Source organism: Acomys minous (genome assembly GCF_964271855.1).
Source record: "Acomys minous genome assembly, chromosome: 18".
Taxonomy (NCBI): Eukaryota; Metazoa; Chordata; class Mammalia; order Rodentia; family Muridae; genus Acomys; species Acomys minous.
In genome coordinates, this window is record NC_140501.1 from 14971698 (window position 1) to 14993722 (window position 22025).

At 34.1% G+C, this 22025-nt stretch overlaps 1 long non-coding RNA gene across 1 annotated transcript in view; it reads right to left on the reverse strand.

The window, feature by feature from the left end:
- LOC311589190 overlaps positions 1–22025 on the reverse strand; it is a 101756-nt gene that overhangs the window by 41062 nt on the left and 38669 nt on the right. The window lies entirely within an intron of this gene.

Sequence of the window (22025 nt, forward strand, 5' to 3'; positions counted from 1 at the left end):
CATCAGAAGATGGAGGGATTTACCTTGTTCATGGATCGGGAGAATTAACATAGTAAAAATGGCCATCTTACCAAAAGCAATTTACAAATTCAATGCAATCCCTATCAAAATACCTACAAAATATTTTGAAGATATTGAAAGATTAATTCTCAAATTCATATGGAGAAATAAAAAACCCAGAATAGCAAAAACAATCCTATACAATAAAAGATCCTCCGGAGGAATCTCCATACCTGATCTCAAGCTGTACTACAGAGCAACAGTAATTAAAACAGCATGGTACTGGCAAAGTAATAGGCTGGTGGATCAATGGAATCGAATTGAAGACCCGGAGATGAACCCACACACTTTTGCTCACTTGATTTTTGACAAAAAAGCCAAATCTATTCAATGGAAAAATGATAGCATCTTCAACAAATGGTGCTGGTCTAACTGGATGTCTACATGTAGAAAAATGCAATTAGACCCTTATTTGTCACCATGCACAAAACTCAAGTCCAAGTGGATTAAAGACCTCAACTTAAAACCAGAGACATTAACTCAGTTAGAGGAAAAAGTGGGGAAGAGCCTGGGACACATAGGCGCAGGAAACAACTTCCTGAACAGTACACCCACAGCCCAGGCCTTAATGTCAACAATTAATAAATGGGACCTTATGAGGCTGAGAAGCTTCTGTAAGGCAGCAGACACTGTCAAGAGAACAAAGCGACAGCCTACTGACTGGGAAAAGATCTTCACCAACCCTTCATCTGACAAAGGTTTAATATCCAAAATATATAAAGAACTCAAGAAATTAAACACCACAAAACCAAACAACCCAATTGCAAAATGGGGCTTAGAACTAAACAGAGAATTCTCAACAGAGGAATATCAAATGGCTGAGAAACACTTAAAGAAATGCTCATCCTCGTTAGGCATCAGAGAAATGCAAATCAAAACGACACTGAGATTCCATCTTACACCCATCAGAATGGCTAAGATCAAAAACTCAAATGACACCACATGTTGGCGAGGATGTGGAGAGAGAGGAACACTCCTTCACTGCTGGTGGGAATGCAAACTAGTACAACCACTTTGGAAAGCTATCTGGCGTTTTCTCAGAAAAATGGGAATAGGGCTTCCTCAAGACCCAGCTATCCCACTCCTTGGAATATACCCAGAAAATGCTCGAACACACAACAGGGACATATGCTCAACCATGTTCATAGCTGCTTTATACACAATAGCCAGAACATGGAAACAGCCTAAGTGTCCCTCAGTAGAAGAATGGACTAAGAAACTATGGTACATTTACACTATGGAGTATTACTCAGCTATGAAAAACGAGGAATTCCCGAAATTTGTGGACAAATGGATTGACCTAGAAATTATCATAATGAGTGAGTTCACCCAGAAGCAAAAAGAGACAAACGGTATATACTCACTTATATCAAAACACTAGTCCAAGGGATACGTCCCATGAAAAACCTTACTTACCAAGAAAGTGGGTCAGAGGAGAGGACATCCTATTGAGACTTTAGGCGAGAGTAGCATGGAAGAATGGGGAAATAACAGGACCCACAGGGTCCTGGAAACCTACAAGAAGAACTTTATGACAGGCAGATCTGGGTTCTGGGGTCCTCCTCAAACTAAGGCACCAGCCAAGGAGAAATAGGCAGTAAACTTCGAACCCCTACCAAGACCTAGCCGACGAACACGATATTCTCCACTGTTGAGTGGAGAGTGAGATCTGATTCTCACGTGAACTCTGGTGCCCCTTTTCTGACCATGTCCCCTGGATGGGGAGGCCTGGTGGCATTCAGAAGAAGGATAGCAAGTTACCAAGAAGAGACTCGATAATCTTAGAGCATACATAGGGGGAAGAAGTCTCCCTCAATCACAGACATAGGGGAGGGGAGAAGGGGGGAAGTGGGAGGGAGGGAGGAATGGGAGGAAACAGGGGAAGGGCTAACAATCAAGATGTAATATGAATAAATTAATTAAAAAAAAAAGAATAAATGCCAATTTTATTACATATTTGTAGTAGTGTGCAAAATATGACTTTATAAAGTAGGAATGTATATAAGGTGTCTTTAGCAATATCCTAAAGTAATTGTAATTTTAAAATTATATTTTCAGTAAATTCTGCTTATTTCTGTATATCGTGGTATTTAATCTTAAAAGCAAGAAACAGAAAGATTATGGTCTCATGTCCTAAAGGATTAATGAAGTGATACTATGACATGCCTCTTAAGCGAAGACCAAAGTGTCCCTTCTTCTGGTATTATGCTCAAATTATGTTATTTTATACCTACAATTGCAACCAGTGTTGTATGCTTAGTTATAAAATCGAAAACAAAATCAAACTCAGTGGATATGTTATTGGCCACCTAGGTGTGCATAGCCCTGAAATAGTACCTAGAAAAGTGAAAAGACTATTTAGGGGCTAACTGTCTAGGCCTTAGAAATGAGGTCCTACAAATAATTGTACAATATTTCCAATAGTAACTCTTTATTTGGAATTGATTCTCTGAAAATGTTCCCAAACTTAGTCTGCTTTATTTTCTATTTTTAAATATCTTTATAGAGTATAAACATGCTCTAAAACAAATATTTTTAAATAATTTTACACTGTGGAAACAGGGTTTCATAGGTTTATATATGTTTTAAGATATGTTTACAGATATTATTTTAAATTTTAATATTTTTGTTATTAAAATTATACTCTAACCTAATTCCTTTTAGATCCTGACCATGTCTCTAACCAGCCAATTTTATGTTCAAACTTCATCAAAACAAATAAAATAATTAAAACCAAAATCAAACAAAACCAAAACACAAAAGTCTTCTTCAAATCCACAGGAGCAGAAATCAAAGTATATAAGGAAACATAACAAAACAAAAATGTCCAAATAAATAAATAAAAATGAGACCAAAGAAAGTCTCCAAAAGTCCCACTGATTTAGTTTGGTGTTGTGTAACTACTCTTAAGCAAAGGACCTACCCTGAAGTGTGAATAGTAAGACTCCCTTGGAAAACACTAATTTTCCTTGGCCAACTGGTTTTAATTTCATGGGGATTGAAATCTGTGTCCACTGCCATGTCTCAGTGTTCAGATGCTGTCTGTCTTGAAACTGTTCAGTTACTATGCATGTTGCCACCACGTCTGCGAGTTCAAATGTGTACCTGTCCTGTTGTAGCTAGGAGACATAGTTCCCTTGGAGTCATCTACCATCTCTGGCTCTTACAGTATTTCTGCTTTCTCATCTACATGGGTACTTGAGTCTTGAAGAAACAATTTGATGACAATATTGCATTTAGGACTAAGTGCTACAAATGTTTTCATTATCAGAACACTATTGGGTAGTGAGACTCTGTGTTTCTTCCTATCTACAGCATGAAGAATTTTCTTTGATGATTACTGAGTAAGAAACTATGTACAGAGATAACATAATGTCATTAGGGGTCATTTTATTACTCCTTTCCTTGAATAAAAAATCTATTTAGTTTTCCCCTATAGCTATTATATATCTGGTCTCAGAGTCTTTTCCACCTGCTCACTTTCAGGGATGGGTTCCATCTCTTGCTGTGTGTCTTAACTCCAATCATAAAGTAAGCGGTTACCTCCCATAACTATCTCACCAATATATCACACAGATGAGTCACTATTGCAGGTCACAGTGCTATAGCTTGTTTAATGGACACCTTATCACTCTTGTAGTATATGGAATAGATTTCAGAACCAAGAACAGATTTCAATAAATGTGCAGGTTCCAGTTACATACCAGCTCAACTTCTCTATGTTTGATGACATATGCTACTTTTGGCTTAAGCTACAGAGCCTAAATATCAGTTGGTAGAGAGAAGAGTAACCAATAGCCCTGTCAATAGCCTGTATGTTTTGGATTTTACATGGAGCCCCTAAGGCTTACACCAAAATATCCTAAGTTTTCAAAGTGATATTATTTGCCTCTAAAACCATTTTTAGCAATATAATTTAAAATTGTGGGGGGATTCATTTTACATGAGATGTCAAGGTAGATGACACATGATAGACGGTACATGATAAAGTTTTATTCGCCACAAACAATCAAGCTTTCCTTTAGGTTTTTTAAAGAAAGTGTATGAACCTGAAAATCGTAACATTAAGAAAGTATATAATTAAATAAGTAAATCTCAGATAAATATTTCTTGTTATGTTACATGTAGTTCCCAGATGAATATTCTGTATATATTCATATACATGTGTGTAGAGATAGATAGGTATATAGCTGATAGATAGATAGATAGATAGATAGATAGATAGATAGGTAGATAGATAGATAGATCATAGATAGCTGATAGATAGATAGATAGATAGATAGATAGATAGATAGATAATAGATAGATGATAGATAGATAGATAGATCATAGATAGCTGATAGATAGATAGATAGATAGATAGATAGATAGATAGATAGATAGATAGGTAGGTAGGTAGATAGATAATAGATAGATAGATAATAGATAGATGATAGATAGATAGATAGATAGATAGATAGATAGATAATAGATAGATGATAGATAGATAATAGATAGATGATAGATAGATAGATAATAGATGATAGATAGATAGATAATAGATAGATAGATAGATAGATAATAGATGATAGATAGATAGATAATAGATAGATGATAGATAGATAGATAATAGATAGATGATAGATAGATAGATAGATAGATAGATAGATAGATAATAGATAGATAGATAGATAGATAGATAGATAGATAGATGATAGATAGATGATATATAGATGATAGATAGATAGATAGATCGATAGATAGATAGATATATAATAGATAGATGATGATAGATAGAAAGATAGATAGATAGATAGATAGATAGATAGATAGATAGATAGATAATAGATAATAGATAGATCATACATACATACATACATACATACATACATACATACATACATACTTAGATCATAGATAGATGATATAGTATGAAAATAGAAAAGGACTCTTGGGAAAAGGAGGCTAGTTGAATACTGATGGAGAATGGAAAGGGTATAAAGAATAAATGTGGCCAGAGTAGCAGATGTATTTAAATGAATATACACTTATGAGCTTGCTGTACAAAGCCTTTATTATGTTTATGTATATGCCTTAGATCCCTGAAATCTTCAAGACATTAAACATCATAAAAGGATGTTGGATTTCATCACATGATATTTGGCACCCAAGGAGATGATCATGGGATTATTTTCTTTCAGTTTTTTTTATAGTGGGTTATATTGGTGGATTACCATAAATTGAACAACCTCTTCATGACTGGGATGAAGCCTACTTCATCATGGTGAATGATATTTCTGATGTGTTCTTGGACTGTATTTGCAAGTATTTTATTGAGTATTTTTGTAACATTTTTAAAAACAGAATGGTCTGAAATAATCTTTTGGTGTGGGGTCTTTGTGTGTTTTAGGTATCAAGGTGACTATTGCCTTATAGAATGAATTTCCAAAAGTTCCTTCCATTTCTATTTTGTGGAATAGTTTTAAGAGTATTGGTATAAGCTCTTCTTTGAAGATCTGGTAGAAGTATTAACTGAAACCACCCATCCCTTAGCTTTTTTTGGTTGGAAGACTTCAAATGAGTGTTTCTACTTCTATAGTAGATATGGGACTATTTAATTTGTTTATCTGATCTTGATTCAACTTTGTTAAGTAGAGTCTATTAAGAAAATTATCCATTACATTTAGATTTTCAAATTTTATAGAACACAGGCTTTTGAAATATGACCTAATGATTCTTTGGATTTCCTTGATATCTGTTGTTATATCTCCCTTTTCATTTCTGATTTTATTGATTTAGATAGTGTCTCTCTACCTTTTAGTTAGGTTGGCTAAGAGTTTGTCTATCTTGTTAATTTTCTGAAAGAACCATCTCCTGGTTTCCTTTACTTTTTGAATGGTTCTCATTGTTTCCAAATTATTGATTCCATCCCTGAGTTTGATTATTTATAGACAGAGATGCCTACTTTGATAGCCAACATCAAATTAAATAGAAAGAAACGCATAGAAATCCCGCTAAAATCAGTGACTAGACAAGGCTGCTCACTCTCTTCATATATCTCCAATATAGCACTTGAAGTTCTAGCTAGAGCAATAAGACAACAAAAGGACATCAAGGTGATCCACATCAGAAAGTAAGATATCAAAGTATCATTATTCTCAGATGATATGATAGTATATATAATTGCCCCAGAATTTCACCACAGAACTCCTACAGCTGATAAACACCTTCATTAAAGTGGCTAGATAAAAGATTAATTCAAAATATAAATATCCCTCCTGTATACAAACAAGAAATAGGCTGAGAAAGAAAGTAGGGAAACTACACCTTTCTCAGTAGCCACACATAATATAAAGTATCTTTATGTAACTCAAACCAAGCAAGTGAAATATCTGTATGAAAAATAAAAATACCTCAAGTTTCTGAAGAAAGAAATTGAAGAAGATACCAGAGGATGGAAAGATCCACCATGCTTGTGGATTGGAAGGATCATCATAGTAAAAATGGCCATCTTACAAAAAGCAATCTACAGATTCAATGCAATCCCTATCAAAATATATATACAGTTCTTTACAAACCTTGAAAGATCAATTCTCAACTTTATTTTGAAAAACAAAAAATCCACAATAGCTGAATGAATCCTGTACAATAAAGGATCTTCCAGAGGAATCTCCATCCCTGATATGAATCTGTATCACAGAACAACCGTAATAAAAACAGCAGGGTACTGGCATAGATATATGATGGTTGATCCATTGAATCAAAACAAAGACTGAGAAAACACCCGCACACGTATGGACGCTTGATGGTTACAAAAAAGCCAAATCCATACAATGAAAAAAAGATAGTATATTCAACAAATGGTCTAACTGGATGTCTTCATATAGAAAAATGCAAATAGATCCATATTACCACCTTGCACAAAACTACAGTGAAAGTAGATTAAAGACTGTAACATAAAACCAAATACACTAAACCCTTAAAGAAATACTCAATATCTATTATAGTTAATTACCAGTATGGCCTAATAATGTTTATTATCAGACCTATAATTATTATTATGGCAGTATTTCCTAACCTACCAGCAATCAATCAAGACACAGACACCTGTTATATTTTAAAATAGCCTTAGTTAACTTGGGGCAGGGCAGATATTAATCCCCTAAACTTCTTTCCATAGTAGGGCCAACTGGTTCTAATAATTTGTCTCAAACTACTTCCCATCCACAATTCAATATATTTGCTAATGTTCTACATCTTGGCAAAATCCTCCATCTACACTGGCAGTGTACTTCCCCTACACCTAACGTATGGTGGCATTCCTTCTCCTCTCCTCTCCTCTGATCTCTCTCTGGTCAGATTTTCCCTGTCTCTTCCAGGCCTGGAACCTTAGCCATGCTTATCCCATTTATTCTGCCCAGGTGTGAAGGCTTTTTATTAATCAAACAGGTTGGGCTGTCAGGAAAATACAGATGGGGCAGAGAGACAGCATGCAGACTAACCTCCAAGAAAAGTCCTTAGTTATCAGGAAAATGCAAATAAAAACACTCTGAGATTCCATCTTACACCTACCAAAATGGCTAAGCTCAAAAATTCAAGTGACTGCACATGAAGGCAAGGACGTAGAGAAAGTGGAACACTCCTCCATTGCTGGTGCGTGTACAAACTTGGCCAACCACTTTGGAAATCAATCTGGTGCTTTCTCAGAAAATTGGGAATATTACTACCTCATGACCTAGCTGTAAAAATCCTAGGCATATACCTGAAAGACAAGGTCCTCAACTCTCTTCATTAACAGCTTTATCCGTAATAGAATCTGGGAACAACCTAGATGTCACTCAATGGAAGAATGGATAAAGAAAATGTGGCACATTTTCATAATGAAATACTACTCAGTTACTAAAAATAAGGATAACTTGACATTTATATGTAAATGGATGAAACAGGAAAAAAATCATCCTGATTGAAGTAACCCAGACCTATAAAGACATGCATGGTATATACTCACTTATAAGTGGATCTTAGCCCAATGTATATGCCCTCTGAGAGACACCAACCAGTAGGGGATCTGGACAGCAGCTGGAACTTATAGCAGGACTCTGAGCAGAATGCTGAGAGTGATATGGAAGAGTAGGAGGCTAGAAGGACCCAGAAGGTTCAGAAGCCACACAGGGAGACTAGGCCATGGGATCTAGACCCAGAGACGGGGGAGCTGCGCAAACTGATGCACCAACCAAGGGCTCATTCTCCAAGTTTGTGGGGAAAGCTGGGATTGCCTTTGATACGAACTTTGTTGTCTGTGATTTGATCACTTACCCATAGTGGGGAGGCCCTCTGGACAAGCAAAGGAAGGGTATCAGGCTTTAAGGATGAGACCTGATAGGCTGTGGTCAGATGTAAGGGAAGGATACAGCCCCGTTCACAGGTCTAGGAGAGGAGAAGAGGGAGGAGGAGTGGAAAAGGGAAGATACAAGTGAGGGGATAACAATTGGGATGTAAGATATATATTATAATAAATAAATAAATAAATACATTCATAAACATAAAAACCACACTTCTCATTGAACAGTCAATATACAGTAGTAAAACACCACATGTCACTGTGGCTTATATTTAATGTTTGAAAGAAAGCAGTGTACTAGTTTGTGGTGCATTATTCTCTTCCAAATACAATAGATTTCTGCTATGTACAGTCCATATATGATCTTAGAAATTTTTGTAAATGGAAGCTATTTTTCTTTCAAGGCACAGAACATTTTTTCTCCTAGTCATCTTTTATTCCTAATTTAGAATCCTGACCCCAAAATGTGCTTTAGATATTCCGTTGTCCTTAATAAGTTAGTCCCAATTCCTGCTACACTGTATCCTGGTTTCCTTTTTACATAGGTCAATACAATTAGATATTTAATGTATGATTTTGTTTTCAAAAGTCTTTTGGAATTATAGTTGTTGTAGAGAGAACTTGATTGATACCTTTTTCTGTTTGCTGCTCATATGTATTTAGCCTCATTTTCCAGTTTACACAACAGGTATAATTTAAGTTTTGACTACTTAATCTTTAAGTTTGAGTTTTCTAAGAACATTCCAGTAGGAAGAACTCTTTGCATTATCTTCATTGCCAAATGTATTTAGTTCTGATATGCAAAGGAAGGTAAAATATACCCACAAGAATTAGCAATTCTGTGATGCATTAGTTCATTCAGAGATATTAATTCTTAACATTGTTGTATTTAAAATAAATATTTTGTAACTATATGTAATGAGTGTTCCATAAAAATGTAATAATTAATTATTTTGCAGTAGAATTTCAAGATTGGAAATACAAGTACTGGTTTTGTTCAGGTCTATAATAACATCATTTCTTATTAGTTAATCATTATCTAAAATTAGCAGTTTCATTTCTGTTTGTGGAACAGCTACTCTAAATTACTGTAGTTATAGGCTTACCTTTTACTTCTTATAAAAATATTTTGTTATTCTGTTCACTGTATTTCCTCCCCCATATCTCCCCAGATTTTCTCTACCTACCCACTCACCCAATTCCACACCATCTTATTTTTCTTTACCTTTCAAAAACAAATGGTCAAATAAGACAAAGCAAAATAACAAGAGAAAAACAATAAAAACTAAGTTTAAAAAAGCATAAGAAATATACATACTGTGGGCCTGCACACGCACGCGCGCGCACACACACACACACACACACATACACACACAATTATTAGAAACCATGATAAATGATCAAAGGACCAAAAATATTAAAAAAAACACAAACAAGAAATATGAGGCACAAAGAATGTACAAAAATACTATTGAGTTGGTTTTATATTGACCATCTACGTGGGGAAAAGGACCTCCTTTTTAAATGTTCTTTTATCCCCAGTTGTGCTCCATCATTGGAAACTATTTTTTCTTTGCAACAAGTTGTCAGTTCAGGGCATTATCTTTTTTGGAGATGAGATACCTTACTCCTTTCCCCTGTGGGGCACTTGGACCTTATCAGATGTAGTCCTGTGTAGGATCTGTGCATATTGTCACATCCTCTGCCAACCCATATGCATATCAGTCCTGCTGTGTCTGGAAGACATCATTTCCTTGGTTTCATCAATACTCACTGACTTAAAATCTTATGCATTGTCTTGTTCAGTTCCCAAATTTGTCTAAATACGTTTACAGCCCCTATGAAAACACATAGTGCAGTCTATTTCTATACTTCTTTCTCATTTTTTAAAATTATTTTTTTGTATTTTTTTTACTTCCCATCCCATCCTGATGCATCTTTATATTTTATTTAAGTTGCTCCCTGTATCAGTTCACCAAGTCAGTTACAGCAATGTAATCACTGTTGTAAATTACCATGATTTTCTGTTTAATACCTTTAAAATGTTTAAGGAAAAATATTAACGGCAGTGTTAGAAATAAGTATTTTCTGTTTCTGTATCCTTATCATTAAAAGTTTAGATTATTTCTGTTTCAAATTTTAAAGGATAAATTCATCATGTGTTTATACATGTACCTTTGTGTCGTAAGATAACTGTCACATTCAGAAAGCAAACTTAAGGAATCACATCTCTCCTTTAGTTTTTATTGCTGAAAATGAATTTAGGTTATCAACCTTGGAATCAACTGTCCTCACAAGCTGAGCCATCTCACTTGCCCTAGGTTGTTTCTTAATGTCATCCAAATGTCAAGAAACAAGATGTGTGGCATAGCATGAAGAGTTCATGAATTCATGAAGTTACTGAAAAGATATTGAAGTGGGATTGAAGATTAAGAAATAAATAAAAGAAAATATGCCTGAATTAACATAGAAATGCTTAGGACAAAACCGACATTGGTAAAGGAGAGCTGAAAATGGCATTTTTCTCATACCTGGAAGAATTTAGAGTGCTAAAAACAGTTAAAATAAAATTTGATAGCACAGTTTATTTATAAGATGTCATTTTTCAATGTCATATCAAAAATGGATACTCTTCATGAAGCTTCTATAGCAATTCATTTGGACAGTGGCAGCATTTTAATTTCAGATATTAATAGTGGCTATAAAAAGAATAATAAAAGTATTTAAGGTAGGATTAAATAAACAATGTTTAAATTTTTTGATTCGTTGAATTATTCTACCCATATGCCATGCATATGCTAATTAATGATTGTAGTACAAAAGTAATAAAATTTTACTATATTAAGATATTTATCACATCACAGTGTATGTGGACTAAGCATCTAAGTGGCCTCATTTGGGAGTTTGATGCTCATTCTCTTGAAACCTACATTCAGTTTTAAATGCTGTCAGTGCAAGTTTGACATGTTGACTTACTCATGTTCTGGGGAATCAGTTATCCTTAGGCGGTTGGTCTGAACTCTTAGTTCTTCATGAGAGATTGTTTGTTATCAGTTCTCAGAGTTTTGAAAAAGTTCCCTTTCTGTATAGAATTTCACCAAACAACATCTTCCATCATCAAACTTATCCAGATGCATAAAGATAGACTCAGGAAGAAAGCAATCAAGAAAAAGCACTGCAGGGTGGAAGGACAGTCTCAAACACATTTGGGGACTGTTTCAGTTCCTAGTTCTTTTCATTCATTACAGATACGTCAGTATTTAACACACATGTAAACAAAGATGCTAATAGAAACGTGTGTGTACTTTGAGTTATGGACCATAAGCAGCAATGTTTGAAGTTTTTCATCCTTTCTTCCACCTGGCCATACTAGTTTACAGAGTAGCAACACTCTTCAATGAGGAAGAAGCAGGTGCCTCCCTTTTTAGAAGTTAGCAAACTCAGGATGATTCAATTTTTTTTAGCAACACTGAGGCCAGAGAAGTGAGCTAGTTTTGAAATAATTGTAGAGCCAGGACTGACTCCCAGATGGTATCTGCTAGCTGGGTGAAGATCTGCTCAGATAGATACGGACTATGAACCAAGTTCTGTCTGCAGCCAAACAGATCACAACCCCTGAAAATGTCAGACTACTTCTGATCACAAACACATGGGCTATGGTGCAATAGTACCTGTTTTAGAATTGGAGGAGAGTGCATATTTGTCCTTTTTGTATAAGGTGTGTTGGAGAAGTAACAAAGTAGGGAAACAGAGACCATGAGTAGCTGTGTCTATATAATAGTAAAGTTTAAATTGGCATCAGAAGAGTGTTCTTTATATGCTAGTACTGCATATCATTTTATACAAATAAAATAATATGTACGTGATAAAATTCCATATTTTAGAGTATTTCGAATATTTCCAAAATTAAAGGGCACCTTAAAATATATTAAAAATGAAACAATTATTTCCAAATATATAATACATAAAAGTAATTATAATTATTAAATAATATTAAAACAAATCTCTAAAACTGATAATTATAAGTATTAAAACATTTATGCCATTATTGAATTTAATTAAATATAATTTTCAAAAGCACTATAATGGGTTGGTTTATGGGAAACAAAATAAGTGTAATTAAAAAATAACAATCTTATACTAAGTTTTATTAGTATTTAAAACTAAATTTTATTTGTATTAGAATTAGAATTGCTAATTCTAAGAAAATTCATTATTATATTTTAAATATAAAACTATAAGGGTAACTTAAAAGATTACACATATGTAATTAGTTGAAGAGGATATTCAATGAGCGTTTTTTTAATTAGTCTAATCCACAAGTCATGTTAGAGGACAATGGAGTCGACTGATAGCAGACTGAAAACAACATGCATCTGGTAAGCACCAACTTTATTTAAATTCCATTTTATTGTATTCATTTTGACATAGTCAAAACATTTTCAAACCCAAGGGACAAATTAACTCAATTTGTCATTCAGTATTATTACAACTGTAAAATGATACTTTAGAATAAGTAATCTAAATTTATCATAAAAATCATTTAACTAATATTTAAACTATCTTTCAAAGAGCGCTAGCACATTCTGAAGAGGTTTTTTGTTAGGCGATAAAAAAGTAATTGTTTATATAATGTTTCATTTATGGACAAGTGAAGACAATAAGTAAAGCAGAAACTTTTCTTTTAAACTATGAATTTAATATTAAATAGCAAGAATTAAATCAATTATATGCAAATCTGTATGAAAATGTTAACAAAATATTTCCTGTGCATTTACCAATCTGTAACTCCTTGACACAAGTCATGGAGGATCTGACAGAGCCTCGTTCAGATAGAGCAGCCTTAGCCCCTTGTTACTCACTGTCCCATCAACACCTGTGTGCCTCCTGTATTCTAAGAAGGTCTGAAAAACTGTGTTGCAGTTAAATAATCATTTCTCATTAATTTTTTAATTAAATAACGTGATTTTTAATGTGCTTACTTTAGCTACATTGAAGTCAAATATTTTGAAACATTAATTTTGTAATATTTTCTAGAAGGCATATATTTTATAAAATACCAATAAAGAATTAATCTATATTAACAATAGTGTTGAAATTGGTAGCTTACCTATTAGTTTTTGAGGATACTACCTACATTATAATTCACTTCTTTACTGATGTCCTTTTCTCACACATTTATATACTAGGGATCTGGTACTAAGAGAAGCCTAGCATGCCCATGATATTGAGTCTAGTGCCCAGTACATGACAGAAAAACATAAACAGTACAAAACAGTACATTCTTTGACATATTTAAGAAACAGATTTGAGCTGGTGGAATGGCTTATCAGGTAACAGTGACTGTCATAACAACATGGAGACCTAAGTCTAAATACAGACCCCAATGTTAATGTAAATATTGACTGTGGATTTTGTCCTCTGACTTCAGCATACGTGTTGTGGTAAAAAAAAAAAAATGTATACGCAGAGTGAGAGAGAGAGAGAGAGAGAGAGAGAGAGAGAGAGAGAGAGAGAGAGAGAGAGAAATTTAATGAAAAGAAACAATTACTTTTCTCTTATGTGAACACCCTTGATAAGAGATTGTGTAAAGTAGGACTTGTTCTGGCTTGTTCCAGAAGACGCAGTCCATCATGATTAAGAGTTAAAAGGCTTGGAAATGAACAACATTCTGACAGTAGATGGATTTGGCATCTGTATATGAATGTAACAATTTGTAACATCAAGGTAAAATAATAGAAAAAGAAAGGGTGCCAGTGTTAATTGTTGTTTTCTCCCATTTCCCCTTTAATTTAGTGGCTGACCTCCAGTAAAGGAGACTTTGTGTTCCTCAGTTAGTGCTCCTTAAGCAGTTTCAAAGACATGCAAAGATATCTTCATAATGATTTAACTGCTTATTAATATAGTCAAGCTAAAAATAAAGACTGAAAATCAAAAACCTGTATTGCACGTCAATAAGATATTACTGTCTGTGTGTGTGTGTGTGTGTGTGTGTGTGTGTGTACAAGTGAAGAAACATGATGCTTACATACAAAGAAGAAATCTAGTTGAGTGATATTAGGTCTCATAATATAAAGAGAAAAACTTGAACAATATTCAAAAATCTGGCCCTTCAGTTAAAAGGTTCTCTGATACTATGAAGTATATGGAATTACTCACTTATGACATAATCAATTTTTTATCAATACTCTAACTTGATATTATTATATTCTGTTGCTCCAATTCATTAATGATTCTACCTCCCTTAAATCCCCACTTCCCTAGGGAGGGAAAGGAGATTAAGGAGAACAAGAATGAACCTTCTGTGTATCAGTTCAATGGAACAATTCCCCTGGCATAATTCTCAGGAGTCTAGCAGATCATCTATCTGACAACAGAAGCCGCACCCTCCCTGGACCGATCTTGGGAGGTCTCCACTGAGACCGCCGCTGTGGCAAATCCTGAAATTCCAGGTGCCGTGTGCAGAATTCAGCCATCTCCTCCTCCCCAATCTTCCTCTCCTCTCTCTCCCCTGCATCCTCCTCCAAATCTATCATCCTTGCAATACCCCCCAGCAGAATCGCGAGCCCAGTCCTTTGTCTTTGGCTGATCCTTCCTCCCTCTCAGTCTATACTAAGATGTTTATCAGTTTGTAGAGACAAAGTCTCAGTGCGGTCAAGCATTCCAAGACTGTTTTCACCTTGGGCCCAGACTAAGGCAAGATTACATTCAAGCATCCTGAGACTGTTTTCACCTTGGGCCAGACTATGGCAGGCAAGATGACATTATCTTCACAATATTCACTTTCACATTCTCTCATTTACTGTATCTGGTTCTATTATATAATTACTCATTGACTGGCTTTTGAATGTCTATCTTCAATGCCTAGATGCTTTTAACTTTTCATTATCTTTTTGAATTATTGTCAGACGTAATCAGTGAAATATTACACATACACTTTTTGACTTTAAATGACCCAAATTCAACGTACAGGATATGTATGTGTCTTTTGAGTAATGCATAAAATTTTCCGAATAAGAAGCATTCACTTTATTTATGTCAACTTCTTTTATTATCATATTTAGTTGACTTCAGTGTGTGGCATTTTATGTTTAAACTGCTATATATGCTATTTACACACATCCCATTTCTATTAGTGTAAATTAACATCAGCAGCACTGTTATTCCAATGTACTACTGTGAAAACAGTTATAATTTTTAAAGTGATAAATTTAATAAGTTCAGTCAACACCACATCTCAAATAATGTTCTTCACAACTACAGCAAAAGTAATAGGAAAATTCATATTGAAGAATAAAATACAAAAATGGCAAAGCCATATGATCTGGAAAAAAGAGTGTTTGGAGATGTTAAATATAATATTATACGGTAATACACATACATGCATACACACGCATGCACACACATAAAGAAGGGGAGGGAGAGAATGAGTCATAGTTCAATTAAATAGAAGGGTTTCTAGCAATTAAACAATTCAGCTTAGTTTTCAGATTATCAGAGATGCGCCAAAACCATAAACTACAAGAGACAATATTACAAAATGATGCCAAAAATTGATATCCACATGTTATGGAATGTACCTTGATTCATATCTCTTACTTGGCAAAACATAAAGTGTCGATACTTTGAAAGTACTAGAAATATATTGAGAAATTGGCTATAAAATATAATAGGCATGTTTCTCTAAAGGACTCCAAGAGCCCCAGAAATTATAGAAATATTTGACCAGTGGGATTATATGGAACTACAAAGTTTTATGGAGTGGACAAGAAAATAATTACAGCAAAGATTCAACCTAACAAATAGAAGAAAATATTTGGCCATTATTAATCTTATAGAAGATTACTATTATGAACATGTAAGTAATTCCAAATGTAAACATATAAACAAATAATCCCACCAACAGACAATACTTGAAAATAAATATATGACCATATTAAATATTCTTAGCCATCAAGAAAATTTTAAAAATATATTTTATTAATTTATTCATATTATATCTTAATTGTTATCCCATCCCTTGTATCCTCCCATTCCTTCTTCCCTCCCATTTTCCTCTTTCTCCTTTCCCCTATGACTGTGACTGAGGGGGACCTCCTCCTCCTATATATGCTCATGGGGTATCAAGTCTCTTCTCCATCAAGGAAATTTGATACAACATGGAGATACTTCTTAGTTCTCAAAAAATATATATAATCAAGAAAATTGCAAAACCAGAATTTTGCAAGAATTTTTGTGGTAAAAAGGAATCTCTATCCTGTTGGTATAACTGTAAATTGTAAATAAATACTCATCAAAAAATCATTGCAAATATTCCTTGAAGAAAAGTCAAAAATAGGTTCATCATGTTATTTAGGTACATTGGCCAGATATATGCACATACCAATCTAAGACAATGTAGAGTAAATAAAGTAGAACAATAACTAGAGTAGATGAACTATAAAATGTAGGAAAAATGCAAAATCAAATTTTCCTCACCATAAAAAGAATGAAAATGGACAATTAAAGAGAGTATGAGTACAACTGGAGGCATTATGCTATGTAAAATAAGAACAACTCAAAAATTCAAATTTCATTTGTTTTCTCTCACATGTGTAAATCATATAATAAGACTTGAGAATACAATTTAAATAGGAAAGTAGATGTAAAGAACGAACAAAGAAAAGGTGATGGCAGTATGGTCTACATATATCAACAAAGCCATTGATGGCAACACAGGCCACAGACATCAACACTACTCCTAGATGCATAGGACCATGGATGACCCTCAGCAACAGTAACCTCACTGAAATTAACATGGCCTCATGTCATGTGACAACACAGATCACAGACATCCAGAGGGAGTGATGTTGATTTGAGTGGCCTATTTAGACACTGAGACCATGTTGACAAAATAAAAATATTCTCTTGGGTAAAAAATAAAATAATATGCAGATATAAGTGAGTATATACCATTTGAGTCTTTCTGCTTCTGGGTTAACTCACTCATTATGATCATTTCTAGCTCAATCCATTTATCCACAAATTTCGGGAATTCCTTGTTTTTAATAGCTGAATAGTATTCCATAGTGTATATGTACCACAGTTTCTTTATCCATTCTTCTATTTAGGGAAACTTAGGCTGTTTCCATGTTCTGGCTATTATGTATAAGTCTGCTATGAACATGGTTGAGTAAATTTTCTTGTTGTGTGCTGGAGCATCTTCTGGGTATATTCCAAGGGGAGGACATTCTAGTGGGACTCTAGATGAGAGAATCATGGGAGAATGGCAAAGTAGAAGGATCCAGAGGGTCCTAGAAGCCTACAAGTAGAACATTATGATAGGCAGAATTGGGCTCAGGGGTCCCACTCAAACTAAGGCACCAGCCAAGGACAATACAGGCGGTAAACCTTAAACCCCTACCCAGATCTAGCCAATGGACAGAACACTCTCCACAGTAGAGTGGAGAGTGGGATATGACTTTCTCACATACTCTGGTGCCTCACCTTTGACCATGTCCCCTGGAGGGGGAGACCTGGTGGCACTCAGAGGAAGGACAGCAGGTTACCAAGAAGAGACTTGATACCCTATGAGCATATACAGGGGGAGGTAATCCTCCTCAGGAACAGTCATAGGGGAGGGGAATAAGGGGAAAATGGGAGGGAGGGAAGAATGGGAGAATACAAGGGATGGGATAACCATTGAGATGTAACAAGAATAAATTAATAAAGGAGAAAAAAATAAAATAAAATAAATAAAATTTTAAAAAAGAACAGATGACAGAGCAGCGAATATGACTAACAAATATTTATATATGAGTGAATCTCTTTTAACGGATCTTATTATTTGAGTTAGCATTTAACAGAAATACTGAAAAACAAAAACTATTACAGAGATTTCCTTATCTAGTTTAGATGATCTATTATTTTTCCCCACTCCATTCTACATTACAATTATTCAACCCAGCACTTTTTGTTCAAATACCAATTGATTGATGCTCTCAGTTATTTTTGTTTTGTTTTGTTTTGTTTTTAATTTGTTGTTTGTTGTTGTGGTTTTGGCCCTTTACTCTACCATGCCTGTTTCATGCTCATTTTTCCAGTTATTGACCATTCTTAAGACGATCAGTTCTCACATTTTCCAAAAATGCAAGTATTCTCAGAAGAATGTATCTAAATTTTCCTAAATTTGCTCTCTTGTTTCTCTACCAATTTTTAATTTGTACCCTTAGATCCAGTTTCAAATAATATGTATTTTTTAATATGTTAAATAAAAGTATATTTCACACATAATCTATGTCAAGATAGTATGCATATATTATATATTAGTTATATGTATTATATATACAAGTATATATCAGCTATATACATATATTTTACAACTAATTATGCATATGTACATATAACTATATATATATATATATATATATACACAATTAACATAGATTCATTCAGTCTCAATTTGCAAACAAAAATAAACAAGTAAATTAAACAATATCAATTTTATTAGAAACAAGCCAACAGTAAGCTAGGATAAAATAAATAAACCATCATGTGGAGATAGAGTTGAAATTATCACCACTGTGATGAGATCAGCTTGTGGTAGTGCCTTGTTTGCTTTCTTATTGTTGTGATAAAATATAATTAGCAAAAGTAATTGGGAAAAATGGTTTGTTTCATCTTACTACTCACAGTTCATCCTAAAAGGGATGTCAGAGTAAGAACTCAAGGTAGAATCTTAGAGGAAAGAATGGAAGCAGAGAACATTACAGAAATCTTTTTAATTATTTGCATTCATGGGTAATTAACTCATTTTACTTTCTTATATTTCCAATGACCACATGCCCAGATATGATCTCATCCACAGTTGATTAGATCTTACCACATTCAGTAATCCAGAAAGTCCCTCCACAATCTGATGGAGGCCATTTATCTACTAAGGTTTCTTTTCCGCAGATAATTTTATCTTGTGACAGATTATAAACACTAATCTGTGTAAGTAGAGACCCTTAGGAACTAAGAATATGAACCAAACCATATTGTGAGAAGCATAATAGGAACATCAGATTAGATTGCTGTTATACTAAATAGGTATCATTTTCTAGTGAAAAGCAGTTCATCCTTATCATATCAGTAAAACAACATTCCATGTTTGGTTGATTTATATCTATTCCAAGATATTAGTATGTCTTATTTTTATATCCTCTAATCATTTTTACTCATAAGTACATAGATTGGGTTTTTTATCCAACACTTATGAAGATAACTGGACTCCCAATCCTTGTTTAAACTTCTAGTAATTTCACATTTAGTACATATGGCAAAAGACTAAGTAGTTCTGTCATCAAAAATTGGTATATAAACATGCAATGCTTCTATGAATATGAATGGACAATGTGCTCATATGTATGCTTGAATACACAGTGCTAATTTACATACATAATCCATTTTTATCTTTCTACCTGAGAAATCATTAAAGGCACATATTTGATATCAATGAGGTTCTAAAATAACAATGCAATAAGGTTGAAATTTCTTTTTTTTTTTGGTTTTTTTTTTTGTGCTACTTTTTATTTATCATTTTTAACTTAAAGTTTTATTATATTTTTGGAATATACGCTTATATTGTTACACATAAGTAGAAAAATTATATACAGCAAGAACAACAACTGGGTAATGAGGAATAATATAAATGTTACATTCAATGTGTTTTGGCTAACTACATTTGGCAACCTTATAGAAAACATCTTTCCTATCTTGGTGAATCTAAAATTGTAAATGAGAATCAATATGTATCATCTCTTAGCACTGCCTACTCAAAACCTTTATCTAGACCTAAAAACATCTTAATCCCTAAACAGCTTGGGTTAATTGTAAGACTAAACTATCTGGTCTTCAACCCATCAGAGACTTGAGAAGGAATGAAAGTTAATTACTTGAGTAAACCGGAAATTCTGGTTAGCAGCTTCCGAAATGAAAAGGAAAAAAATGACAGAGACAATTTACTGCCTGAACGGTCACCCAAAATTCTCTATAACTTTGGAGCATCATTTTCAGCCGCCTGGCCCAATATAGCTGAGAGACATATTTGTGAGACAGGAACAACTGTGTACTTGCTTGCCCTGTCTTGGTAGAGTTTGGCCATCTATTCTGCTGGCATCCAAACTTGCCTATTTTTAGGCAGAATTCTGTCTGTGACAGAAGCAAGGATGTTTTGTCCAGTGACTGGTTTGCCACATTTGAAGTCATCTCCATAAGGAGGATCCTTGATGCTCATCATTTTCTTGAGGTGGGCTGGGTGTTTCCAGGAGTTAGTCTATCTTTTTTCAAAGAATCCTTAAGATATTAAAAGCTTCTTAAATGCCCTATTCTGTAGGTCTCTGAGGCTTTGAAGTTTTTATCTAACTATTTTACCTTATCTATCTATAGGATCATATTTATGTGTTAAACCTAGGATATATATTCTTGTGATTAAAAATAGGCTGGTAGGTGACATGATCATAATTTGATAAACTAACAAATGGGTTGTATTACTTAATTATCTAATCAGCCTTCAATAGCACTTTCCAGGTACTGGAAGTAAACTTTGTATTATAATTGAATCATATGGGTTCAGTGCCTCATAACAGAGTAGAAACATATATAATGTGTGTGAAGAATAATCTTACATTTGAATTCTATATCAATATATCAAAGTTAATCTTATTTTGTATCAATATACAAAATTCTATAGCAATGAATTAAAAATAACCCATTTTTTGGTTAGTAACAAATATAGCCTTCAGTTGAGGAGTAGATTTAATAACCTACTTTTTATCCTATCATCCCTATATATTTCTACACCTCTTTCTTTTCAACCCCTATCTCTATATCCAGGAAAGAAAGGTAGAGGAAGAGAGTCTAACCTTATTTTCTCTCTGAATAAAACCAATCATAATTTATAAGCAACTCTCAATGAAAACAAGCATCTGTAGTCCAAGAGAGCAAATATAAAACTAACCAACCCCTCCTTAAGTGAAATGGGCATCGTACTATTCACATTTTTTCTGGCTGGTTTGGGGTGAATAGTATCTTTGCAGGGGCCTGAATAAAATTGAGGAACAATAATCAAGCCAGTAAGCATTTGTGGTCAAGTTTCCAAATGTTGAGAAATTCCAGCCTAAATAGACATCCTGTGTGGGATAGTCTAAAATACTGGACCAGTTTTTATGGAAGCTTTCTTTGCAGCTGTGCTGGGAGCTGTCATTTTCTGATAACAGCTACTTATGTCTTGGGGCTGAAACATGATGACAGGAATGAATCCTGAAAGGTATTATCCAGCTTCACTGTCTGGTTCTTTTGTTCTGAAAACATATGAATTCTCATAAGCATTATAGTTTCCTACAATTATAAAAATATGAGGTATACATTAGGCACAGAACAATTAAGACTTGTTCTCTGGTCTTAGTATGAGCAGAAGAAAGACAGCTACTAATATTCATTCATGTCTTACAAAGAATGGAATCTAATAATAAGTCACAGGGATTCTGAAGCCTTGTCTATGCACGTACCTTCATGTCTCAGCCAGTCTCAGAGCTATTTCCATGTAGTGGGGCATAGATGTTCAGAACTGAGATGTCTTCTTGGTGTATTTTTCCTTTGATGAGTATGAAATGAGCTTCCCATC